This window comes from Pleurodeles waltl, chromosome 4_2, assembly GCF_031143425.1.
Source record: "Pleurodeles waltl isolate 20211129_DDA chromosome 4_2, aPleWal1.hap1.20221129, whole genome shotgun sequence".
NCBI classification, from domain to species: Eukaryota; Metazoa; Chordata; class Amphibia; order Caudata; family Salamandridae; genus Pleurodeles; species Pleurodeles waltl.
In genome coordinates, this window is record NC_090443.1 from 321,578,275 (window position 1) to 321,606,254 (window position 27,980).

Genomic DNA, 27,980 nt, shown 5'->3' on the forward strand with positions numbered 1-27,980 from the left:
TGGGCCTTCTGAGTTTATCAAAGATTGATGGCACCATTCAAATAATATCTTCCGCAGTTTGGGGGGTCACCACCGGGAGTCTATCTCCCACAGTGTGTTGGGAGTCCAAGTGAGAGGCATCTTCCTGGTCTGAGTTGCTGTTATTTTCTTTATATGAGGTTCCAGTTTCCATCAATGAAACTGCAGCCTGCAGAGGTGCCACTCTACCCATTTCGGATTTAGGTTGTGTGAGGTTTTGCACTTGTCTTAGGTGGCTGCATGATCTGCAGCGTTTGTAGTGGTTCGAGGGGGTCTTCTATCTCCAGCCAGGCCCAAGCCTCGTCCAGGCTTTAGCAGAAATGGGAGCAGCTTCCTCCCAAAGTGCTTGTTTCACTTACCAAAAGGAGGCACATTTGGTCTGTACCTCTGCTGTGAAGTCCGGGAACAGTTTGACCTGGCCATTACCAACTCTGAAGGGTCCTGCTTCCTGTGCTTGCTGTAATTGCACATCTCTGTAGTGTAGCAACTTCACAACTACAGGTCTGGGCGGGCGGGTGATTAGTCGGGTAGGCACTCAGTGTGCCCATTCCAGGGCGAAGAAGGGTGTGAGCTGGACCATTTTCAGTCAGGGTTCCAAGTAAGCCACCATGTCCCTCAGGGAGGCCAATGATTCGCACGTTGTTGCGCCTACTGCATCCCTCTGCATCTTCTGCTCTACGATCCAGGCGGTGCACTTGCTCCATTAGGTGAGCAAGCTAGCTTTTCATGAATTGGTGCAAGGTGTTCAAGTCCGCTAAGGAGCTCTCGGCATCTTTCACTCTAGTAGACAACTTTTGGTGGTCTGCACAGAGCAGGCCCAGTTCGATTGACACCTTGCCTATTTCATGTTGGAGAGTAGATTTTGAATCTTCTATGGCCCCTAAGATCTTGTCCAGAGTGCCTTGTAAGTCGGTTAGATGGGGGTTCAGTGAGTCCTCTAGGTCAGGAGTGCCCGTTGCGGTTCCCACATCAGCAGATGTAGTCCTTGCGTTCTGGCCTTTGTTTTACCCATGGTAGGCATCAACATCCAAAGGTTATCAAGCCCTCAAGTACTGTCGCCAAACCGGGGTCTACAATCACTAAGGGGGTTATTCTAACTTTGGAGGAGGTGTTAATCCGTCCCAAAAGTGACGGAAAAGTGACGGATTTACCACCAGCCGTATTACGAGTCCATTATATCCTATGGAACTCGTAATACGGCTGGTGGTATATCCGTCACTTTACCGTCACTTTTGGGACGGATTAACACTCCTCCAAAGTTAGAATAACCCCCTAAGACTGTTAAGTTCATTCCTCTCCGTTGGGTGCCCAATCTGCACTGGTCACATCTATAGGGGGAGCCTTTTGCTACTGATGTTGGCTTTTCCCAGACAGCAAAGGGGCCAGATTGCAGGGCTCTCCAGGCTATCCACAAGGTGTCAATACAACAGGGACAAGACGTTAGAGGCTCGCAGGTTTTACCGGCTGCCCCTTTTAGTAGCACCCTTTACCTCCTTTAGTCTAATACAGAGCTGTCCTCTTGGATGGGGATGGCCTCTTACCACCACAATAAGCCACCCAGTCTACTGAGGGTGTCCTCCCTCGAGGGCCCTTGGAGGGGTCTCTTCTGCAGGTGTGCCTGTGTTCCTCACTACTGGAGCCATTAAATAGGGTGAGCTCCCTCTTATAACCTAAGCTCCTTACGGTCCTTTGAAATGGGAGGCAGTGGAGGGGGAGAAAGCGGGGTCCTCTCTGTGTGGCGTGTCCCACATTGAGGCCCCTCTGTAATGAATGGCATAGCTCCCTAAAGTATGTCCTCCAGTCTAGTTCTGCCCTCACACAGGGCCACCCCCCTCACCTGCAGTTGTCTCTGCTGATCAAACAGATGCGTTCAGTCCAGGATCCTAGCGTAACGGGTCAGGTTTCAAGCTCTGCACGTCGCCCGAACTCGAAGGCTCCACTCCCAAATAACTGATCTTGGCTGTTGCCAGGGCATTGGGGCATCTTATGTAGGCATGCGATTAGTGCAGGCACACACTCGCACTAGCAGCGCTAGAGGCAAATGGGTGAGGGGAGATGGAGAGGTGGAGGGCACTCAACGCGCCCCAGAGCCTTGGCTCAGCCCAGCAGTGCTCCAGTAGTCGCTTCCACCTCCATTGCCCTCAGGTTCACTCAGTCTCCCAACCAATCAGGGCCTCTCCTGCAATCCAGTCCACAGTGCGATGCTCAGGTCCAAGAAGCACAGCCCAGGTCACGTCTGCTCTCCAACCTCACTGGCATTGCCAGCGTCAATCGATGGGCTACTCCCTGCTCCTGGGCTGCCACGGGATTAGGCACTCCCAATCGTCACGTCAGCTAATGTGCTCGCAGCCAGAGAGCTGTCCCGGAGGGGGTGTCTGGGACTTCTTGGTTGTTGTAGCAGTTCCCTGGTTCCATCAACGACTTGTGTTTGCAGTGCCGAGGTCAGATGGTTTTCAGCATGGGGGATGAATCAAGAGGTATTGTGGGCCAGTGAGGAGCCAGTATTTTATGCATCTGCCATTATGGCCAACTAGCCACTCCCCCGTCAGAGACAAGGATGTTCAGCTGTCTGAGATGCAGTTAATGATTTGTCTACTGGAAGACTTAGGTTTTCTGGTAAATCATGAAAAGTCAGAACTGCAGCCCACAAGATGAATGGAGTTTCTGTGTTTTCTGACTGACTCAGAGATGGTGACGAAGGTCATCAAGATCACGCAGGCAAGTCTTGTTAGATGAGAATGTGTCTTTGAGAACCATTTCCAAAATAGTTGGTCTTATGGCCTCCTTTATCTGGGCTGTTTTTTCAAGGACTCTTGCACTTATGGGGCCTGCCTGACCTTTCCAGGTAGGGTGCCAAATATACCTGGGTGAAATTTTTATTACACCACAGTAATTACAGTAATGTCTGTAGTTAGGACTTATTCTTTTGCAGTGAAATTACTGAACATTATGCAATTACACCTGTTTGCATGATTATGTGTAATATGGCACATAAATCTGACAGCAGTATCAGAGAAACAACAAACTCAAGTCCAGTTTTGACACAAGGGTGCATTTAGTTAAAATAAATAGAGCTAAATGCTGGGTTTTGCTCCTATCATAATTCTGTGTAATTGTGCATAATTACCCAACAACAAATTATGCAGGTTACTCCCACTCATGTTGTCTCTTACAAGAATCATGTCCAGTGGAGGTTGATGGTCAGAAAGGTAAATTGCATCTCAGGATCAATGTCTGTAGTTGCTAATAGAATTGTTTAGGATCCACAGTCTCTCAAAAAATGGGGTAGAATGCTGTCTCTTCTTATGATGTTTTACAGGTATTTTATCTTAGCGCAAAAAATAGCTCACTCCGTATGGAGTGTCTCGGCTCTAACAACTTAGGAGACGAGGCAGAGCTGTTCCTGACACTCACACAGAAGAGGGATTAAAGAGCCATGTTTTGATAAGCTTTAAAGAAGCAAAAAATTCTACAAGAACAAATGTGAGCAAGTAGCTTATTCCAGTAGCAAGGATTGAGAAATGGCCACCAGTTCGAGTAGTCCGAATTCTGCGTGAAACCTCCAGAGCAATATCCGAGGACCTCAAAGCTCTTGGTGGTTGGTAAAAACCAATATGGGACCAGAGATATAAAGGCCCTGTCACATACAGGGCCTCATGAGAAAGACCGAGAAGAGTAGAGATACACCTTTTCCTGATTGGCAGCTAAAGAAAGGAGTTGAGCACCAGACTAATTCTTGAACTTTTACGTAGATGGAATACAAGACGAGCTGCCAATTTTGCACAAGTGGAAGGCGGACATCAAGGGCAAGCTCTTACCCACCAGCAATGTCTGAGTCACCATCATCCTAAAATCTAAAGGCAATCATGCGAACACCTTCCTGACGAGGCAGAGTATGTCAAAACAAATTGTAATGCAGCCAGAACACGATCTTCTACTGAGAACTTATCATCTTTTATAATAGCCAGATTCCTCACAGCCTTTCTGGGCAATTCCTGTGGCCACTAGTAACCTGACCAAGTCTGCAAATCTTTTCCCAAAAACATTATTTTGGTCTTTGTTCCATTAAATTGGAGAAAACTCTGGCTCATCCTCTTGGCCACTGATTCCATGCGATCACCAAATCTGACTTTGTAAGCTAGGTCTCTTGGCCAAAAAACAGTATCGTCAGCATATGAAAGGATCTCATTTCCAAATGATCTCAAAATCTTCATCAGAGGGGCCATATAAATGTTACAAAGCATAGGCCTCAGAGTAGATCCCTGAGGTACTCCACCGATGTTATCAGCTAACCTAGATTTGAAAGAGAGAATAGAAACCACCTGGGAACGCCCATCCAAGAATTCTTTCAACCACGCTATGGCCTTGCCCTATACCCCAGCATGATAAAGGCAATTGATCAATACTGCATGTAATACTGTGTTGAATGCAGCAGACAGATCAAGAAGTATCTTTATCGCTGTATTGCCCTTATCTAGGGAAGACCTGTAGAATCAGTGACTGCTACCAGAGGAGTTGCAGTACTGTGCCCAGTCCTTAAACCTGACTGCGAAGGATCCAATATCTGGTTATCTGTCTGAAATTTACAGAGTTGTCAGTTAGTAACTTTTTCCAACATTTTTATGTAAAAGAGCAAAAGAGAGATTGGCAGATAATTAGAAAAACAGGCAGGGTCAACTGAAGACATTTTAAGAATCGGCAATACATAAGCACGTTTACAAGCTATTGGAACTTTGTCTTTTCACCCACCTGCGCCAGACCAAAGACCTCCTTACCTTCAGGAAACTTCTCAAGACCTGGCTGTTCGAGCAGTAGCAGCATCTCCCCCCACCTTCTCCCCCCTCCCCTCCTGAGCGCCCTGAGACCCTCACGGGTGAGTAGTTCACTTTACAAATCCCTGATTGATTGCTGTTTTTAGGGAAAGGATTTAAAGGTTTGTAAAATGAGGTACCAGAATGGAAGCCTGAGAGGCAAAGACATAGTTCACATGGTGACCCTGACTTTACCTTAAGGAACAGCTCTTGCACTTCCAACAAATCAATAGAGTCAAAGTTACCCACTTGCCTAGACATGTTAGGGGATGGAAATTCATGACTACCCCTAGACTACAGTAATTAATTAAATCCCACATAGATCTTCCCTATCCTATCCTGAAAATAGATAGGCCGGGAAGTCTGGCATTGCCAGACCTTTGGTCTGACATATCTTAGAATTAGTAAATGTCTTTACTACATTAAAAATGTATTTTGAAGAATTACCAGAGCTCTGAATCTTGGTGACTAGAATGGTTTTCCAGGCTACACTTAGATGTTTGTGATATGTACATAGGGCCTCTTTATACACTTCTTTGTCCTGGGGGAGTTTAGACCCACGCCATATTCTTTCAGCTTTATAACAACTATGCTTCCTAGTTCTGAGTTTTTCATTATACCAGTTTGCCTGCTGTTCATGTTGCCTGTTTTTGCACAGTTTACTAGGAGCAATTGTATTGCATGCCTAGTTCATCGATTCCTTGTACCTGACCTCTACTGAATCAATATCCTTGTCCACTTCCACCAGTTGTGGTTGCAAAAGTGGACCTAAATTACTGGTGTTGATTGTGTTCCAAGAGAAAGACACCTTCAATACCCCTACTTCCTGAGAGTCTTAAATTGTGTTGTATGGTAATGAAAACTTAATAAGATAGTGGTCTGTCCAAGTCAATGGTAGAAGCACCTCCCCTTTATGCTGCTGAAAATCAGATCTAGCATATGACCTGCTTCATGAGTCAGGCAGTTCAACATCTGTGTTAACTCCACAGCTCCCATATCGGATAACAATTGAGAAATCTTTATATCATTGATGTATTCCCCTATTATAGTAAAAGTCACCCAGCAGCAAAAAAACTGTTCGCCTTCAGAATGTGTGGGAGTAGCAGTTTTAATAAAGTTAAACTGAACTGAATCTTAGATCTCGGTGGACTGTGGTAAAACGTAGGAGAGTCTGCCTTGAACACCAGCATTTCTAACTGACTCGACCAATGGGACTCCAGAATAGAAGCCTTGAGGTTGTTAAAATGTCAATCGACACACCTCCTCCCAGCCTGTTTTTTTCTGTCAAGTTGTTCCAAATAACAATGCTCTGGCATATCAACTACAGAGTCCAGATCTCTGTCAAGAAGCAAATATTTGGGTTGCAAGAAGTAAACAAAATTCAAGATATTTGATGCATGTTTAGGTAGCGATCTCACATTACAAAGTGCTCCTGTTAGTTCACTATCATAAGCTCCCTTAGATCTTAGTGGATAACTGAAGGCCTAAGATTTCCAACGTAGCCCTGAGGCCTGTATTATTCACATGTCCAAGAGAACCGACAATGGTAGTGATAGAAAGAGCCCCCTGTTGTTAATGGGGAATGATTAAAACACTGCCATCTCCTCTACTTGCCCTGGTCCAGATTCCTCTTAAGGAAACAACGAGCTTCTCTAGAATATATATGCCTCATTGCGGGGTCAGTTAAAAATTTGGGAAGAGGTTCTGGTGTCTGGCAATGGTCAGACGTGGAAGGGTGCAGATGGGTTTGTCTTTGCTGCACCAGTGGCCCATCCGTGCTAATGGCTTCCTTTTAAGGCAAGCCTGTTCCTCATCCTGGGCACTAGAGCAACCACCTCCCTTAAAATGGTGGCCGCAAATGGAAATAACGAGGCACAAGCATTGGCAAAGCCAATAGGTTTCGCCTTTGTTTTTTCTTTCGATCTAACTGGATTCTAAAATATGAGAAAAATGTTATAATAATGTTTGCTTTAAATTTGATAAACCGTTAATGGGTTATCAAATCTAAAACAAATATTACTACAACATTTTTCTAATATTTGTAATCCAGTTAGATAGAAAGAAGAAACAAATGAGAAACCTATTGAAATGACAGCATTCGGCGAAGAAGACGACAGTGAAGAAAGAAGACAGGAAGAAAGAAGACGGAAGTGAAGAGCAAAGATAGAAGATGTCGGGCTGTGAAGAAGACAGAAGAAGACGGCAGTGAAGAAAAGACAGTAGATGACATGCAGTGAAGAAGAAAGAAGACAGCAGTGAAGAAAGAAGATAGAAGACAGCATGTGGCGAAGAAGAAAGAAGATAGCAATGAAGACAGAAGACAGAAGACAAGACGGCATGTTATAAAGAAGAAAGAAGACAGCATTGAATAAAGAAGACAGCATGCAGTAAAGAAGAAAGAAGACAGAAGATAGTATGCAGTGAACCACAAGAAAGAAGACAGAGTTGAAAAAAGAAGACAGGATATGGCATGTGGTAAAGAAGAAAGAAGACGGCATGCAGTAAAGAAGAAAGAAGACGGCATACTGTGAAGAAGAAAAAAGACTGCAGAGAATAAAGAAGACAGAAGACGACATGTGGTGAAGAAGAAAGAAGATGGTCATGAAAAAAGAAGACAGAAGACGGCATGTGATAAAGAAGAAAAAAGACAGCAGTGAAGATAGAAGACAGAAGGTGGCATGTGGTAAAAAAGAAAGAAGACAGCATCGAAGAAAGAAGACAGAGAAGATGGCAGCGAAGAAAGAAGACGTCAGCGAAGAAAAAGACAGCATGCAGAAAGAAAAAAGTACTTTCATCGTCAAAGCAAGAGGAAGGACACTCACCTGTGTCCAATGGGAAGTGACCAGAAGGAGCACTTGGTCCAGAGGCAGCCAGAGGGCAAGAACGGCGAAGACGACAAAGAAGACAACAGGAAATGAAGCAGGACGATGTGCTGGCCAATCAGCAGTACATGAATCGGAGCAACTTTGAAATAAGCCAATGGTAAGTTCAGGTAAGTAAGGGGTTGCTTCTAAGCCCCCTTTTCATTTTTGTATTTAATTAACAATGATTTCGCAAGCAGGGCATAAGTGTGCGTGCAGGTGAAACCTAAAAATGGCTGCAAACAAAGAAGCTCTCTATGTCAAGCAGTATATATCCGACCAGACTAAAGAGAAACATGCTAGGTCATAATGTAATAAAATGTTAAAAACAAGTTTATAAAAATAGGTTGTATTTCATTCACCAAAATACACCATCACTGATATGCAGCATTGTCAAGCCTCCTCCTAAGTCCCACCAATAAAATTCATTTTATCCAATAAAATCCATTTTACTGATCGAAATGTGCAAAAGTGCAAACAGTGCCAACCTCTCATTTAGGATCAGTAACCGAAGAGGGGCCAGGTTCAGAATTTGGCCAAGGACAATTCCCACTTCTACCTGAAAAGTGTAGTCAGAGTCATGAAGGAACATCTTCTGAGATGGAATAACTTGCACTGGCACTGGAATTCCAAGTTTCCTCTTGATTCTAGTAACTGGTACCTACACCGTTAAGCATTCCAGATTCTTGTTGTCAAGTGAGGTCTGCCACTGAGGAGTGTAGTTTAATTGTTTTCAGCAGAACTGGAGCCAAGTGTTAAATTACATTTTTTAGTCATTTCTGATGATTTCTCATGTTGCTTCTGAAGCCAGAAGGCAAGGGCAGTGATGTTTCAAGGTATGGGCAAGGTGGGCAATTGCCAAGGATCCCCAACTTCCAATGACCCCCTTGAAAAGAAGTTGTCTCTCTCACTAACTCACCCCTGTCTATTTCTATATCTGAACCTATCTTGTTCTCTCTACTTAACTCTACCTTTTTCAACCTTTGCCAGATGTCATCTTAAGGGTTTGTGGGGTCCTCTGAAATGTATACTTCAACTGCTTTAGTGCCAAACCCATTTCCAAATGTTGTCTGCCATCATGCAGGCTACAGTTAGCACAAGAAGAGGGACATAAAATTCTAAGTTGTTACAAATAGGGACCTCAAATATTTCTGGCCTACGGTCCCAAAAATGATTGTGATTCTAGTGGCTCCCATGTGGAGGACACAGGTGTGATACTTGATGCACCTGGAGCTCCAAGTCAAGCTGCCTGATTTTCCATTATGGTTGTTGGGCACTGTATTGAAGGCTCATGACATGATTAGAGACAGTCTGCTAGCTGTCATGACATGGCAAAATTTGAGGATCACTGGAAAATGCCAGGCATTTCTCAAAAGGCTGCTTTCATCTCTGAGCAATGTTGGTTGTCAGGTAACAACAAAAGATATTGATACGCTTGGTCCAGCTGCTGTTTCATGTGTAGCAAGGAAGGTTGATGCCATGGATGGTGACCTTGTCTTTTTCTTGAATTTCTTCTCAGAGCTGGCGATGTGAGGTGAAGTGTATTGGGTGTTCAAAGTCTTCTATTCCTCAGTTTCAGTGGCCCATACCTTAACGGCGGATAAAGTAATAAGGGGACCTAAGTCATGGATTTAGAATTTCTAATTCTTCAAAGTCTAAGTATACTCAACTTTGGGATGTGACCAGATTCCTGATTCTCTTTGTACCTGGGCATAAAACATTGGTTTGGCCAGGAAGCAACTTCTTTTCCGAACTGACCATACTGTTACATCTTAATTCATGGCAAAGTGTGCCACCTGGCCGCACCCTGGATTTGTCCAGAAGGTTCTTTACCCTGAAGGGGTAATGTTCATGGTGTGCAGAAAAGTCGCATCTAACAAATGGGCCAATTCTTATCCGGCTTTTCCACACAACCACAATATGTGTCATTCGATATCTGAAGGAGTATGAGTATTAAGGGCCCAGAAGTGAAGTTGTTGGTATTATTTTGTGAGTCCTTTGTCTCCTGTCACTTCCCTGTTTCTAATCAAATGGTTCAGGTGGATCATGCTGGAGGCCATTATGGGGGTCATTCTAAGTCCGGCGGGCGGCGGAGGCCGCCCGCCAGACTTCCCCCACCAAAATACCGCTCCGCGGTCGAAAGACCGCTGAGGGTATTTTGGGATTTGCCCTGGGCTGGCGGGCGACCGCCAAAAGGCCGCCCGCCAGCCCAGGGCAAATCAACCTTCCCACGAGGACGCCGGCTCAGAATTGAGCCGGCGTAGTGGGAAGGTGCGACGGGTCCAGTGGCACCCGTCGCGTATTTCAGTGTCTGCAAAGCAGACACTGAAATACAGAGTGGGGCCCTCTTACGGGGGCCCCTGCAGTGCCCATGCCATGGGCACTGCAGGGGCCCCCAGGGGCCCCGCGGCACCCCCTACCGCCATCCTGTTCCTGGCCGGAGACCCGCCAGGAACAGGATGGCGGTAGGGGGTGTCAGAATCCCCATGGCGGCGGAGCGCGCTCCGCCGCCATGGAGGATTCTGTAGGGCAGCGGAAAACCGGCGGGAGACCGCCGGTTTTCCTAGTCTGACCGCGGCCGAACCGCCGCGGTCAGAATGCCCTGTGGGGCACCGCCGGTCTGTCGGCGGTGCTCCTGCCGACCCTGGCCCCGGCGGTCTGAGACCGCCGGGGTCAGAATGACCCCCTATATGTCTTTTTAATTTTGGAACACATTTAACCAATGGGAAACGGCATCCAAGACTTTTGTCCTGCGGTTAAGTCTTGAGGATAGTTTGAAGGCTGTATACTGGTCGTCTAATTCTATTTTAAAGAAATGTTATTTCAATCTAGTCCCGGAAGCTGTGGAGTTTGAGGTAAGTAAGCTTCAAACGAGCATATTTTGATTCTCCGGTATTCCCTTAGAATATAAAATGCCCCAGAAAGCCTGAGTTACAGTTCTATTAAGCGCATGGAGGCGATTATTGTCGTGCCGCATTCATATTAATGTAGATTGTCACCTTCCTGCGGACAGATAAAATTCACAGCTTGTGAGAAAGTGCCTTGTTGTGTACATTGTTTTTCACTGATCTATGTTTAGTCATATTGCCAGCTGACGGCACTGAAATGTTTTATAGTAGATTAGGGCTACAGAATTCAATTTATATTGGAGTAGCAGTCGGAAAGAAAGCACACCTAAGGGGTGTTGAAAATTTAAGACTGATCATTGTTTGCCTCTCTGCAAAGAAATGAGATGATGGGATGATGTGTTGCTACCTTATAGAACTGTTATTATATTGATTGGTTTACTTTAACCATGTGATCTGTAGTTTCAGTCCTGTTGGATGTGTACTGTACTTTTTATATTGACCTCTACAGATAGTCAAGAAACACTAAACACATAGGCCCTCATTAAGACCATGATGGTAAAAACCACGCCAGTAGACCTCCGCGAGCCTGTTATGACAAATAATACAGCCTGGTGGTGTTCTGCTTGCGGGCGCTGCTGCCAAAAGACCGTTGCCGCGGCTACCAGCCGTCCGCCATAATATGACCACAGCCGGATGGCGGTAATGTGGCACTGCTACCACCAGCAACGCCACACCAGTAGAACGCCGCCAGCCTGTTATGACAATAATACAGCCTGGAGGTGTTCTGCAGGCGGGCGCTGCTGGCAGTAGCAGCACCCCGTCCCGTCCCCTGCTGGAAGACCCCCTGAATCCAGGTAAGTCAGGTTCCGACAGGAGAGGGGGTGGGGGGTGTTGTGTGTGGGGGTGTGTGCATGGATGTGTGACTGCATGTAAGTAGGTGGGTGAGTGCATGTATGGAACTGTGTGAGTGCGTGTATGCATGAGAATGTGAATGCGTGTCTGCATGTATGTTTCGATGTGTGTCCGGATGTGTGCGTGGATGTCTGTATGTGTGTGTGTATGTATGTGTGGATGAGTGTGTATGCGTGTGTGTGTGTGTGTGTGTGTGTAGGGGGGCATGGATCAAGGGGGATGGGGGCTTCCTTTCAGTGACAGGGAAGGCAATGGTGGTCGGAGTTATACATTGGCAAGTTGGCCTGTTGGCGGCCTGTTGGTGGTACTACCGCCACATTAACACCGACAGCTGGGGCCATAATGACCCCCATAGTCCTCAACTATATGTTCTTTAAATGAATTGTGACTTTTCCTCATCTTAGCTAGGAAAGTTTACGTTGTGCATAATTTTGACAACTTAGCTAGCACACACCTCAATAACAGGTCTTCCTGTTCCATATGTCTGTGACATAAAATGAATAAGAAGTGGCAATTCAATGTAAAAGAGGCTTTTTTTAACAAAATGTAAAAATAAAAGTCGCATTTGTCTTGATTTCTATTTACACCAGTGTCAGTTTTAAGTTTATAAAAACCACAAAAGTAAAATGTAAAATACAAGCAAATTAATATTTACAGTTTTAAAAATAATTAATAGCCATACTACTAAATACTTCTGGGTCAATTAAAAACATCTTCCCTGAAGGAGTGTTTTGCTTTCACTAATGACCGAGCTGACAAAAATCACTGGAATGCACTTCTCAGTTCAAAGAAGACATTTATTATTTCACCACGAGGTTCCGAAAAAAGGAGGTTAACAGACTGAAAGCACACGTTCACAGCAATGAAATTAAAATATACCAAAATGATTCTCAACTGCAATATACACAGCAAGTATATGTAGCTATGATTATGCAAAGTCAGTGGTTAAAAACACTTATTTCACTACAAGGAGTTGGATGGGCCTAGTCAACCCTGGAGAAGGTATGACTCTCAGGTAATGAACCTCTCCTAGATTCCCTTTGTTCTCACCACAAACAAAGGTTATGTTACTGACACAGACCTGAGATGACATTGGGATTGCACAGGAGAGTTGATCGGCCGAATTACCTTGTAACAGGAGGAGAGTCGGAGTAGCCAGCCGAAGGATAGTGTTAAGTTTAAAATGTCCAACACAAAGTATGTTGAAGGATTTTCTTTATTCGTGCTCAAAACCCTGGCATCGGCTAGAACGACAAGCGACAACTGAAACCATCATACATCAACCGCCTTACATCTGCCTCTCGCTTCCCAACATTCTAATGCCCCTTTCCAAAAAATCTAACCCTGACCTCATAATGTTCTAGGTGCGAGGGACTGCCTCGCGCAAGGCACAACATTCCAGGTGCGAGACAATGACCACGCGATAAGCATATATCAGTTCCTAACACAACATCCCTCTTCCAAATATTTCAACAATTCAACAAGAAAATTTAAAAAATACAGCAACAATTGCTAATTTGGTACAATAAACATCTCCCTTATGCATAGGTACAGTTTTCATTTTTAACTCCTAGGACATAGGAAATTTTATTTAACTGAATTTATAACTTCCACATAATCATTCATTTTAGTTTCATACACACTTTTCCACATCTGGTACTGATAGTCAGCTTTGGTTCCTTCCCATGCGTATGCCTCATATTATCAGGAACACTCGTGGTCTCTGCACTATTTTTAACACCACCCTCATTTTCCCTTCACCTAAATAGGTTGCCTTGTGTGCCACCCACTGGACTTGAACGTACCTCATCTACCCAATCAAACTTTCTCTGACTTTTATCACCTATTCGGAACTTAATATGGGGAAGGTTTACCCCAGTATCGCCTTTAAAAACTGCTAATCTCCCAGCATGCCCCACCTTAGCATCACTCAGTAGGGCAGAGTTGCACAGAATTGTTTCCACCTCCAAAGGTTCAGAATATTTGCTCTTTCCTTTACACACAATTATGCCTTTTTTTACTTTCACCGATTCTCCCACTTTAAGGTTCATTTCTTTTGTGCTGTGTAAAACATTATGGTGGTCACTTTGACATTGGCGGTAAAAAACACCTACCACTGTGGTGACGGTCGCCAAAATACCACCACTACGGCTACCATCCGTCTGCTATATTATGAGCATTGCCGGACTTCTGCCACAATAACGGCGGAAAGCCGGCAGTGTTCATGGTGGCGGACGGTGGTAAGGTGGCGCGGCTACCACCAGCACCGCCACACCAGTAGAACACCGCCAGACGTATTATGACAAGTAAAATGGCCTGGCAGTGTTCTGCTGGCAGGGCGCTTCTGGCAGTAGCAGTGCCCTTTCCCGTTCCCTGCTGATAGACCTCTTCTCTCAAGGTAAGTCAGGCTTCCGACAGGGGAGAGGGGTGGGAGGGTGGGGGGTATTTTGTGTGTGTGTGTCTGAGTGTGTGCATGAATGTGTGAGTGAGTGTGTGAATGCGTCTGTGTGTGTTGTGTTGTTTGTGTGGTTGTATGCATGTGAGTGAATGCGTGTAAGAATGGTGAAGTTAATGCATATCTGCATGTCAGTGTGATTGTGTGCGAGCAGTCTGAAAGTATGCATGTATGAATGAGTGTAAGCCAGTGTGTGTATGAATGCGTGTATGCCAGTGTGAGTGATTGGGTGTATGTGTGGTGTGTGTCTGTGCGGGTATGGGGGGTTGGGTTTGGAGGGGTGGGGGTAAGTCTGTGATGATCGGAGGGGGTGGTGGGGTTAGTGTGTGTATGTGGGCCGGGGGGCTTTGGATGGAGGGGGGTGGGGAGTGTCAGGTGTGTGTTGGGGGGTGGGGGAGCTGCCTACCAGTGACAGGGAGGGAATTCCCTGTCACCGGTAGGGCCTACCACCATGGTTTTCGTGGTGTTGCCAACGTCACGAAAACTATGGTGGTAGGTAGGCTCATAATGCCGCCGCCGGTACTGTGCCGGCCGCCAAGCTGGAGATTGATATCTCCGGCCTGGCGGCTGATACCACCATGGCAGTATGAGTGGAGAAGTGGCGGGTTGACTGCAGCCAACCCACCATCCTCATAATGTGGTGGTATGTACCACCAGCCTGTTGGCGGTACTACCGCCACATTATCACTCAGCGCCGGGGTCATAATGACCCCCTAAATCTTTGTTTGTACTTTTCTTGTCCTGCTTCTACTCTCCCCCTGACCCTATTGGGGAACCAGTTTACTCTTCTGGTATTTTCTAACCATCCCATGTTATCCTTAGTATGAGCAGATCTCCCTTGCATCAATACAAAAGGACTATGGTTGGTTGTTTTACATTGTGTAACTCTGTAAGCACAAACAGTTTTCCTTAGTCCTTTCTCCCAATCTTATCCATTGTTGTTGGCCAGTTTGATTATTCCTTTAATCACTCTATTAAATCATTCCACAATTCCACCCCCAGGAGGTTACACTACTGTAGTTCTGTGCACTACCCCCATTTTCTCTGCAAAGGTCTTGAACACATCAGAAATTAGCTGTCCCCCATTATCACTGATGATAACCTTACGTAAACCCTCTCGATCAAATACCTCTTACAGGAAGTTCACTAATGCCCAAGAATCTGCCTTTTGCACAACTTTAATTTCAGGCCATTTTGAAAAATTAACCACTATTACCAGGATGAGCTTGTTGGTCCTTTTACTCTTCTGTAAGGGGCCAAATATGTCAATGCCAATTCTTTCCCACGCCATGCATGGTACCTCAATGGGATTTAGAGGTGGTTTAAAAGTTATCATAGTCTTGTCAGAGTTTGTGCACTTAATACAATTTCTCACCATTCTTTCAGTCTCTTTATCTACTCCTGGCCACCAATAGGATTGTTTGATTCTGCCCTTAGTCTTCACTCTTCCTGGGTGACCTTCATGACACAGATTAACAATTCTCACTCTGTCTTCTTTTGGAGGAACTAATCTGTCCCCTCTAAATAAGAATCTGTCAATAATAGATTATTCTTCCTTTATTTCCCAAAATGGTAATACTTCTTTGCTCTAACTGATTGTTACTTGGCTGTCTTTCCTGGGTATGCTTCATGACTGTAGACAATACTACATCCTGTGCCAAAGAAGAAAAACAAACCGCTGGTTCAATGCTTCCTAATTCTTCAGCAAAAACTATTGCCACTTAACATTCATCCCAGTCACACTTGCTGTCTTCGCTTATGGGTAATGGTAGTTTGCTTAAAAAATCAGCTATCTTTTTCCGGACACCAGACATATACTGTACTTCATACACATAATCCAGTAGTTGCATTGACAATCTGGTTAATTTTGGGGATACATTACTAAGTACTTGTAAAGAGAGTACCTTAGTAAGAGGTTTGTGATCTCTTCTCACCACCACCTTTTTGCCACAGATAAATTGTCTAAACTAGTGTTTAAGACCCCACTCACAGCCTAGAGTCTCTCTCTCTCAATGACAGAGTACTTCTCCTATGCTGACATCAAGGCCCTGGAAGTAAATGTTACTACTTTCTCTGTACCCTCTTTTTGTAACTGGCATAGGACTGCCCCCTAGGCTTTTACCACTGGCATTGGTAGTAATATAGCTTTTGCATTCAGGATCAAATCCTTGAAGTGGAGGGGCCCTGCAAATTTCTTCTTTAATACTCTGAAACCTTTTCTGACACTCTTCCGACCACATAAACTTGCATCCCTTCTTCAACAACTGTCTAATGTGGAACATTTTGCTGGAAAAATTGCATACAAACATTGAATAAAATTCTGCCAATCCTAGAAAGGATCGTACCTCATCATTGTTCTGAGTAGTGGAAGCCTTCTTTATAGCATTTACCAACTCCGTTTTGAGACTAATACCTCTACAACTGATCTCATTGTCCAGGTAACTGTACTTTTAGCAAACCTGCACTTGTATTTTTCAGCCATTAGACCGTAATGTTAGAATGTCTCCAGTACTCTGCACAATTCTATGTCATGTTCTTTTTTGTCTTTACCCATTATCAAGATGTCGTCTTAAAAGAAGATGATATTCTTTTGTGCCGGAACAATTTGTTTATAAGTCATTGGAACATTGCTGCAGCAGAGGATAGTCCGAACGGTACTCTCTTAAATTGGAAGCACCCTATGGGGGTAATAAATACTGTAAGATGTTTACTACTGTGGTGAAGTGGCACTTGGTGATAGGCCGATGCAAGGGCTATAGTCGAAAACCACTTCATCCCCTTGGGTATTGACAACAGCTCATTTATACAGAATAAAGGGAACATATCCATAAAAATGTCCTTATTCAATTCCCTCAAGTCTACACACAGGAGCATACGACCATCAGCCTTACGTGCTACTACCAAAGAGGCCACCTAGTCTGATGACTGCACCTGTTCAGTCACCCCCCTTTCCACCAACTTATTTAATTCTTTGATAACTTATTATTTCCCACTTAGGGGAATGTTTCTCCATTTATGTACGCATGGAAGTGCATCTTTTTTAAAGAGGATTTTGTTTGCAAACCCATTCAATTCTCCCACTATTCCCGAAAAAACTTTAGGGAATTTGTTGACAAATTATTTTTTGTTTCTGATGTAATTTCTCACAATTATAACAGGATAAGAACTGTTTGGGTCAAGAAGGATGCCTAATTCTCCTTGGTCCCGCCATCCCAGAACACAGGGTCCAGACATTGCCACATATAATTCACACTCCGCTTTCCTTCCCTTAAACGCAAACACTACTTTATGGAATCTTAGCAGATTTATCTTTTCTCCAGTGAAGCTCTGTGGTTGACTATCTGGTTCTATTAATTTGGAACCAATTTTACTTGCGAATGAACTGTACCACAGGTCTTTATTGATAATAGTATATGGTGACTCTGAGTCAGACACTAACGCTACCTGAACCCCTCCTACTGTCAGTTCACAAGTCATTTTTTTCCTAGTTTGACCTTCTACACTTCAACTACACATTTTATACGTTTGGAGCTGCAACATACTCTGGCAATGTTCCCTTTAGCTCCACATTTAGAACACTTTTGAAATAATGCCAGACACTTTTTATAATTAGCTAAATGGCAAACACTACCACAATGGTAACATTTGCCTTTCCAATTTTCTTTTTTCTTGTTATGTTTGTTACCTTTCCCGAGATTGTTCACTCCCTTTTTATTGTCATCCTGCTCACCTTTTGTTTTACTTTTTTTTACATACTTGTTTAACAACATCATCACTCCCATTCGTTTTACAAGAAGATATGACTGCTTTTGCACACCTAGACGTGAGCACCAATTTGTTTATAACTGAAATGACCTCTTGTAAGCTGGACTCTCCGTGTACCCACGGTTTGTCTTGTAAGTTGGGGCTATTGCATGATTACCTGGTCCCTTACTAACTCATCCTCTAAGCTCCAAAATGTACAAGACAATGCTAACTTCCTTAGTGCAGCTACATACTTCTATCTTTTCATTAATACCCGGTTTCCAGAGATAGAAATTAAAGCGGTCAATAGCTTTACATACTGTAGGAGCAAAATAAGCATCTAAATTCACTTATGCTTGACTAAATATGCGCCCTTCATCTCCTGAACAAGTTTTTTTCTCCATGTGGCTATAAACCTTTAGACCTCCTAGGCCCAAGCAATGTAATAGAAACTTCTTCTTTCTTTCTGGAGACAGCTCTTCTCTTTGGAACATATTTATGTAATTGATGAAGTAATCCTTCCACTCTTCCAACTTTAAATTATTTACTTTGTCTTCTCTTATCATAAAAAAGGTGGAGGCACTAAGAGATTCAGTGTGGCCATACTTTCAGTATTCCGTAAATTACTAATCCCAGTAAGTGTATGGCGAATACAGCAACTATGTAAAAGTGTATTTGTGTAAAATGTTTATATTTACTCGCAAAATACTACCGAATAGATGACACTGGTGTGTCAGATAGTGTACAAAATCCTGAAAAGATTTTCCAATAATTGAAGTCAAGTTGTGGGGAAAAAGTTCTTAAATTAGTTCTCGCTGTGTGTATAGCCCTTGTAAAGCCTTCTAAAATGTTGCCAATTACATATTAATATATATCAGTAGATTGCACACATCACCGTAAGCAAATTATCACCTCATCAAATCTGTCAATATGTTTGTGCACGCCACGTAAAGATTCAATGTGTTTCAGTTAGGTGTGCGCATCACCATGGCATATGTAGTGCTTAATGTGTAAAAAAAAAAAACGTGCTGGTGCCCAAAACCCTCCTCTCAAACACGGGGCTGCTACATTTAAATGTGCGAACACAGAATACTGAAGCAGCGTAATCGTGAAGCCATCTGGGGCCTTTTCAATCCATTTAAAGCCACCCCTTGCTCCTTCAGCCCAGTCTGGCAGCGTTCTGCTTTCTACCTTTGTGACGCTTTTTCGTTTTTCTCTTCCTCTGTCTTTCCCATATGTTTCTAGCAAATGCTTGAGGCAGAAGAATAAGCACCGGCCCTAAAAAATAAGGGCTGGTGCTCAGCACCGGAAACAACAAGCACAAATTAAGCACTGGGCATATGGCTCTGATGCGCAGTATCTGATATATTTTTATGAATTGCACAATTTGCAATAGAAATGTAACTCGCCAATACTCCTATCAAAATCTGTCTAAATATGTATATGCGATCGCAATCTGTCTGTCAATAGGGTGTGTGCATCAATGTGTAATGTGATGCGTGATGCACACTATTACTGTCAAAAAGGTGTGCACATCACTGTGTAATGTGACGTGATGTACATTATTTCTGTCATAAGGGTGTGTGCATTACTGTGAAATTTAACGTGCGATCAAAAGGGTGTGCGCATCACTGTGGAATGTAGTGTTGCCAGATTTTACAAGCCTTCTATAGCCCAAAGCTGTTGAACAACCAGCCCAAAGTAAGCCCAAATGAACCGGTCCCAGCCCAAAAAGTAGCCCAAACGTTTAACACTGAACTAATGCAATCGTGGGCTGAAGCAAACATTTTAAAGCATAAATCTAATTTCTATTGTAAGCAAACATGTGAAACTCATTCATTGCATTACAAACTAAAAATGGAAATAAACATGGAAAAATGGTCACTCACTTTTTATGATGAGCAGCAAATTGGAACAAGTAGTAAATCTGGACTTGGTGAGAGACATAAATCTTTGATTATGTGCACAGCAGTCCTTCTTTGACAAACCTTTTGACATTGAAGCCTGCTATCAGCTACTTTATTTTCTTTTGTTTGGAGACAGAAAGATGAACATCGCTTTCATCAACTCCACAGCAGTCCTTTTGACACCAGTTTTGGCATTGGAGCCCTTTGTAGCAGGCAGATCATTTTCCTTCGGTTGCAGACAGAAAGCAAGGGCAGTAGCCACTTCCTAGGCAGCAATAAACTTGTTTCAGAGTGTGAGGCATGCACCGGTAAGTAAACATGGCTGGTAAAGTGAAACTGCGAATGGTTCATTCAATCACATACAGTTTGATCCTTTCTAGGATTCACAGCTTTTGGCTGAACATCGCTTTCATCAACTTCACAGCAGTCCTTTTGACACCAGTTTTGGCATTGGAGCCCTTTGTAGCAGGCAGATCATTTTCCTTCGGTTGCAGACAGAAAGCAAGGGCAGTAGCCACTTCCTAGGCAGCAATAAACTTGTTTCACAGTGTAAGGCATGCACCAGTAAGTAAACATGGCTGGTAAAGTGAAACTGCGAATGGTTCATTCAATCACATACAGTTTGATCCTTTCTAGGATTCACAGCTTTTGGCTGAACATCGCTTTCATCAACTTCACAGCAGGCCTTTTGACACCAGTTTTGGCATTGAAGCCCTTTGTAGCAGGCAGATCATTTTCCTTTGGTTGCAGACAGAAGGCAAGGGCAGTAGCCACTTCCTAGGCCGCAAGTTGCTTGTTGCAGAGTGCGAGGCATGCACCGGTAAGAAAACATGGCTGTTAAAGTGAAACTGCGAATGGTTCATTCAATCACCTACTCTGTTTGCTGCAGATTGTTTCAAATCTTTGGAATGGGCATGCAATTTTTTATGGCAGTACTTGAATGCAGCCTTGGTATCAGCTCATTTTACAGGGCATTCAGTCCTTTTAATTCAGAAACCACTACTACTCCTTTTATTATATTGAGCCCACTTGCCCATGTTGCAATAATTAACATGCAACTGTTTGGCTGCTTGGATAACCTGCGCAATGAATAATTGTCTTGTTGAGACGACCGGGGACTACCTGAAACTGCAAGAGAAAGTGACCATCTCTACATCTGTACTGGCATAACTGTGGTAGTCCTAGAGCTAATACATGGCAATTGCACGGTCTTCATCGAAGTAAGGAAAGATAGGTTTTCCTGCTCTTGATACGTTTTATAGAGAATTCTTGATGCATACCAGTGGTACACATAGGACACCACAGAAAAGTGTAACTTTTAAGACATCATGGGCCTGATTACAACTTTGGAGGAGGTGTTAATCTGTCTCAAATGTGACGGATATACCACCAGCCGTATTACGAGTTCCATAGGATATAATGGACTCGTAATACGGCTGGTGGTACATCCGTCCCTTTACCGTCACTTTTGGGACAGATTAACACCTCCTCCAAAGTTGTAATCAGGTCCCATATATTGCTTGAAAAACATACTTGGCTGGTGGTAAAGGGAAACTACAAATGGTTCATTAAATCAGGTTCTGATGCAACTCTGATTTCTCTCCTTTTCTAGCCATTTGATATCATTTGAAGTGGCAGCAAAAAGGATCACAGACACACTAGGTGCATTAGAATGTGAATGCTGGCGTGTTCGACAATTGTAAATCTCAATCACGAAGGTTGCAAGGAGATGTGGCTGTAAAAGGGTCCATGAGAATAGTTATTCTCTTTCACCTTTAGACCGGAAGCAAGTCCAACATCCATATTAAGACATGTACTTTTAAGTAGACAAAGCTGGTAACAGGAAACTGCGAATGACTCTTGGCATCACTCGAGGGTTGCAAGAACGTTAAGTGCCAGATTCCATTTTCTGTACAGGGCGGCTTTAATCCCATACAGCTAAGGTAGCTGCTTACAACTGTGTGATGATTTTGACTACAGTACTTTAGGCACAAGAGCATGGATTTTCTCCCCCACCTACTTCCACAGAGCCACCGATCAATAAAGAGATATCCAGATGTTCCCAAATCTTGTTGCAGCCTTTCTTCAAAATAGGGGTGCCAATCTCTTCATCTCTTACTGGCATAACTGTGGTGATCCTAGAGTTAATACATGACAGTGGCAGAGGATCCATTAAAGTAAGCTCATTGAAACAATGGGTGCCTGCAGCATCAGTGCAGTTATACACTTCCATTCATAAATTTACCAGGTCTGATGTCTTAGCAAATGAGCATAAATTGTTTTGGGACTTCAACCGTAAATCATCTCTACATCTGTACTGGCATAACTGTGGTAGTCCTAGAGCTAATACATGGCAATGGCAAGGTCTTCATCGAAGTAAGGAAAAATAGGTTTGTCTGCTCATGATTCATTTTATCGCGCATTCGTGATGCATACCAGTGCTAGACATAGGACACCATACAAAAGTGTAATTTTAAGATATGATGACACATTTCTGGAGCATCTTTCCTGCAGGATATTGTGCTAAATTGTAATTTTAAGGCATCATTGTTCTATTAAAAGCTCTACACAATCTGCCATCACTAGTCCTACATTTCGCAAGGCGAAATTAATGTCAGGGACAGGCCTCCATCCAATGTGAGATACAAATACCTGTATTAGGCCCGGCGTTTTGGTGAGCGGAAAAAAACAGTTGTAAGTTTCTCTGATCATCAATTCTATATTACTTGGAATGCTCCTTATTGCTTTCTTAGCAATGATCTTAAAGAACTGATAAATGCAGAACATAAGTTGCAAGGAAGGTTGCTTATCTTTCAACAAGGTGAATGCTGAGTGATGCTTTCCGCACATGACGGTTGCCCCATCTATGCCAATTAAATTTCCAATCTCAAGGCCAGAAGCATCAAGCAAGTTCTCTACTTCAATGTCCGTAGCTTAAAGTAGTAGAAACTGGAGTATGGTGCTCTTCTGGGCTTGGCGCCACCACCAGGATTGCCATGCAGTGCTCTGGGATTGACAGTGGCAAGAGCAGCTCTGAGAAAGTGTTCTTCTGGTCCTGTCACTAGAGGGCAGGCAGGCAGGGCTCCTTCTGCAGCTGACAGTGGCAAGATCAGGTCTGAGAAAGTATTCATCTGGTCCTGTCACTAGAGGGCTGGCTAGCATGGGTCCTTCTGCAGCTGACAGTGGTTGAGGGCAGGTTTAAGAAAGTGTTCTTCTGGTCCTGTCACTAGAGGGCTGGCAGGCATGGCTCCGTCTGCAGCCAACAGTGGCAAGGGCAGGTCTGAGCTGCATGGATTCCTTGGGGGAGGGCTGAATTTTGCAACTTTAATCATACATACTGCTGTTAAATTTTGCAAGCAATTCCGGGGAAGGCACAAACGAATAGGACTCAATTCCAATGCGATTCAGTCCAAACTTTATGTAGAGAATATTTGATAGTAGTTTTAGGCCCATTCTATTTCGTCTATCATTTTTCAGCAGCGTCATTTGGGAAAATACCCTTTCAATATGAGCATTTGATATCGGGAGTGTCAACATTTTTATAGCACCCATTGCAAGCTTGTGAAAGCAATGTTTACCAGCAGCATCAGTGTAGTTATACACTTCCATCCAGAAGGATTCCATGTTAGAAGTCTCAGGAAATGAACATGAGGATATCATTCTCCACTGAGACTCTAGTACTTCCAATAGGTATATGAAAAAGGTATGTGGTAAGTCAGTTACAGGAGGTTTGCAATCTGCAAGCACTTTTTGGGGACTCAAATCTTCAAATTTTTAAGCATGCTTAGTGACTCTGGAAGGCGAAATTGATACTTACATGCCAATACTTTCAAGAACTCTAGGCACCTTTTCACAATGCCATCCTTTGAAACAGAGGTGAGTTTACTTTCTTCCAGCTTCTTACGGAAAGCAAGACCAAGATCCACATCCTCTTGAGAAAGATAAATGGCAGAACTTTGTAAATCTAGGCTCTGCAACTGTTCCTGATGATTACTGGTAAAAACACTTGGTTTAAGTATCCTTTTCAGTGTGGACACAGAGTATATAGGTCACGAAAGATGTGAAGTCCATCTCCACATTCCAGCTGAAAGATTTAATTAACAACTTTTATGTCTTGAAGAATAGGCTTAAAGAAAGTAAGGTAAAGTAGGATGGTCCCATCGTGATACAATTCTTGGAGCATCCTTGCTGCATAGCAGTGTTCCACAGAGGATGCTATGCTAAAGTGTAAGCTTAAGGCATCATATTGTTCTAATAAACGATCTACACAATCTCCCATCACTAGCCACCGTGTTTCGCAAGGTGAAATTAATTTGAGGGGCATGCCTCCGCCCAAAGTCAGATACAATTCCCTGTAGTCGGCCTGGCGTTTTGGGGAGTGGGAAAACTAGTTGTATGTTTCTCTGATCATGAATTCTACATTGCTTGGAATGCTCCTTATTGCTTTCTTTGCAATGATGTCCAGGGAGTGACAAACGCAGCGCACAAGTTGCAAGGAAGGTTGCTTATCTCGCAACAAGGTGAATGCTGAGTGATGTTTTCCGCACATGACGCTTGCTCCATCAGTGCCTATGCCTATTAAATGTTCAGTCTCAAGGTTACAACTTTCACGCAAGCTTAACACTGCATTTGCTATATCTTCGGAACAGGCCTGATTTAATTCTAGCATTCCAAGGAAGGTGCTTACAATTTTTTTATGCTTTATGCTGAAATACTTCACACAAATGCAAAGCAGTTTTTTTACTTCAATGTCTGTTGATTCATCAATTAATAAGGAGTACGGTGATGTTCCGATATCTTTCAGCATTTCGTCTTTGAAGTATGGGCCCAACACAGAAGTAATTAGTGCTGTACCTTTGGTACGGTGCATTCAGAAGGCAGGGAATTCATCCTTCAAAATGTCACCATATCCATCTATATTATTTATGGATGTGCAACAAGCAGTTTGTATGGCAAACCTAATTTCTCTTCTTTTCTGGTCATTAGATAATGAAGGAATGGGTTGTACAAAGGATGCCATGGAAGCACTTGCTGAATTACAATGAGAGCGTTGTGTTTTGTGGTTGCTGCATGTTGCTTCAAATCATTATAATGGGCACGCAGGTCTATAGGGCAGTACTTGCAGGCCGCTTTGGAATTATCCGATTTGACAGGGGCAATCCATCTTTTTAATTCAGGATCCAACTCCCACTCTTTTCTGTATATTGTTTTATATTGTGCCCACTTGCCCATGGTGCAACAATTAAACTGCCAGGTCAGCTGGGAACTGATCAATGATGAACTATGTCAAGATGAGAGCCCAGGGGACTACCTGAAACTGCAAAAGAAATTGCAATCATTGTCCCTAGTTCACGGATAATCATGTGCAAAGCAATAAATAAAACACTATCTAGAATTGCCAATGGTTATTGAGCATACCTCTACTTTAAGTGTCCAAGGATGTCATGTACTTATTTTGGGGTACAACACAAGTGAATTCAATGGAGATACAAAGTGGTGTTGACTCTGCGCTGGGGCAAGTGATTTGTTTCAGGGCAGACAATTGACTCTTTGGATTTGTCATGTTTTGAAATGGGGAATGAGCCAAAGGATGGCAACTCCCTCGTATTCAAGGTTAGATAAGAGGTATGCTCTAGCTTTCAAAATGTTTTTTATAATAAAGCAACAACTCACCGATAACAGCAAAAAGTTATACATCTTAATGGACTACCCCTCATACTTACTCAACTTTTCATGCCGAACTCAAGTTTGTGGAAAGCAGACCCAATCCTGTTTTCCCTTTGCATTTTACAGTTCAAGCCCTGTTAATCCCAATATGTCAGCCCCAACATGCAAAGATAACATTTGCTACATTAGCTCCATCATTAACCTGTGATAATCAACACCCCCGAAATGGATTCAAAGCACAACCTTTGTTCTTTTCACTGCCTTTCAGATGCACACGGTAGATAAAGGTGAAATGCAAGTAGCCATCTAGCATTCCCAGTGTGTATCTGCAGTCTGCTCTACTACTGTCCTACTTTCTGGACTTTTCATTAAATGGGCAGCAGACCAACATTTCACTCATTTCCTGCCTCCTTCAGACGTACTCAGGCACTACCCCTACACTTGTTTTAGCGGGCTACCTCTACCCTGGACTGTGGAGGTCAACAGGGCCCTGCAGAAAAATACATCCTTGTGTGAGGTGAAAAAGGCTGTGTGTGTGAGGCGATAGACACCCTTCTGCAAATTGCTACCAGAGTCCAGAACACAGTGACCCAAACTCCGTGAACTTGAACTTAAATTATTGGTAAAGGCTAGTGTTTTGTGTCAAATGCAAGCAATGGCTACGCTGAGCACAGCATGACTGCAAGTGATGTCAATAATTTAGGCACTAAGATCACGAACAGAACCATGCAGTGAGGCTGGGCACTGACCATGTACCCTCATTTCGCTTAGCTCAGCCAATGAGACCACATTTGTGCTTGCACTGCCTGCAACTGGGGTGAAATAAATGAATAAATCAGCTGAGCACACAGCTCAAAGTGCATTAAAAAAAGTATGAGAACAGTGATGCTGCATGCAATAGGGTGGGGTTAAACATGTGGCTAAAAAAAATATATATATATATTCTCTTTCAGGTAGCCACATACATAACTCATGCCTTAAAATAAAAATGTTAAGTTAATCACTGTATATTATGAAACCTTTATTAGTTAACGCACTGAAAGGTCTGTGTGTAACCAAAAAGCCACAGAATTAAATCTTCACTGCTGCAATGGAGAATTGTGTGTTGTGCAAATGTAAGTCATTAGGTGAAACTTGCATTACTGGCAGTATAAGATAGACTGCTACCAAATGTGCAAAAAGGTTTCAGATAAAATGGTTTAAGTAATACCCAAACTGAATGATTTATTTTTATTTAAATGCCCTGCAAAGCACACACTGCACAACTCAGCTTGTAACCCCCTTGCATTATGAGACGAAAACAATAACTCTTTGTCATCACCAACCTTCATGTGATTCCACCCAGTGCTTAATTTGTGCTTGTTGTTTCCGGTGCAGAGCACTGGCACTTATTTTTGAGGGACGGCACTCTTTTTTCCTGCCTCAAGCATTTACTGCGAGCAAAAGACACATATGGGAAAGACGGAGGAATGCAAAAATGAAAAAGAGCTCCAGAAAGGGATAGAGCAGAAAGCTGCAGGAGTGAGGTGAAATGGCTTAAAATGGACTAAAGAGGCCCAACATGGCTTTAGGATTACGCTGCCCTAGTATTCCGTGTTTGCACATTTAATTGCAGCAGCTGCATGTTTAAGAGGAGAGCTGTGGACACCGGCACGTTTTTATTTACAAATTAAGCACTGGCTATGCCACTCATTCTTATTCAATCCTGCCATGCTTTAGATCCTATGCATTCTCAATCCACAATTAGCCCCTGAATATTAAAAATAAGGAATACATCTACTCACAACAAGTCACAAAGGTACAAATTGAAGGACACTTACCTTGTCTTCTGCAGCTGCACTCAAACCGGCCGCACGTCATTGTAGGTAGGGGACGTAGGTAGCACCTACACAACAGGAAGGGGCCAGAGGGGGTGTTTCCCCTCTACCGGGCCCCAATCACGCACTCTGGGGCTGGGAGCTGGCTTTAATTCGGGGTCCAAGGCTGACTCGCACAACAAAAGAGACTTTTCCGGGGGGGAGGGGGGAGCACCACACCTGTGCAGGCTGCGGGCTGAGGCTCGCGGCAGGGCCCAAAAAGAGAAGAGCCACACACACCAGATGACACCACCATGTGCGCAGCGCAGCCAGTGAGTAAACAGTGTGCCACACACTGACTGACTCGCTCGCTCCTCGGCTCGCACCACACGGCGCCCACCCACGCAGGCATTTTAAATAATGCCGCGGGGGCAGGCCAATACTTCTTGGCAGGGCCGTCAATTGGTAGCGCTTTCGCACTCTACTAGATTGACGGCCCTCTGCCCCAACAGAGCTAAACACCGTGACTCTGTGACGGGGCGCGCCGCACGGCTGGCGGCTGCTGTGTGCCGTGTGCGCCGCGCAGTGTCGCACCAGGGGGCCGCCAATTGGTAGCGCTTTCGTGCGCTACTAGATTGACGGCTCTCTGCCCCACAGAACAGAGCTCCGTGACCGTATGGCCACGGCGCACAGCTGCTGCCTGCTGTGTGTGCGCCGCGCAGTCGCACAGAGGCAGCAGCAGCCCGTGCTGCAGTCCCGGCCGCACAGACAGGTTCAGGGAGGGTCCAGGGGGTCGGGGGAGGACACCTATCTCACGGGGCGGGGCCTGGGGCAATGCATCTCCGGCTGCGCCGCCCCGCAAACAATTTTGCTCACACAAGGCTAATAATAGCCCAACAATCAGGCTCCCGCAATTGGGATTTTTTACCGCACAAATGGGAAAAATATTGCCCATTTGTG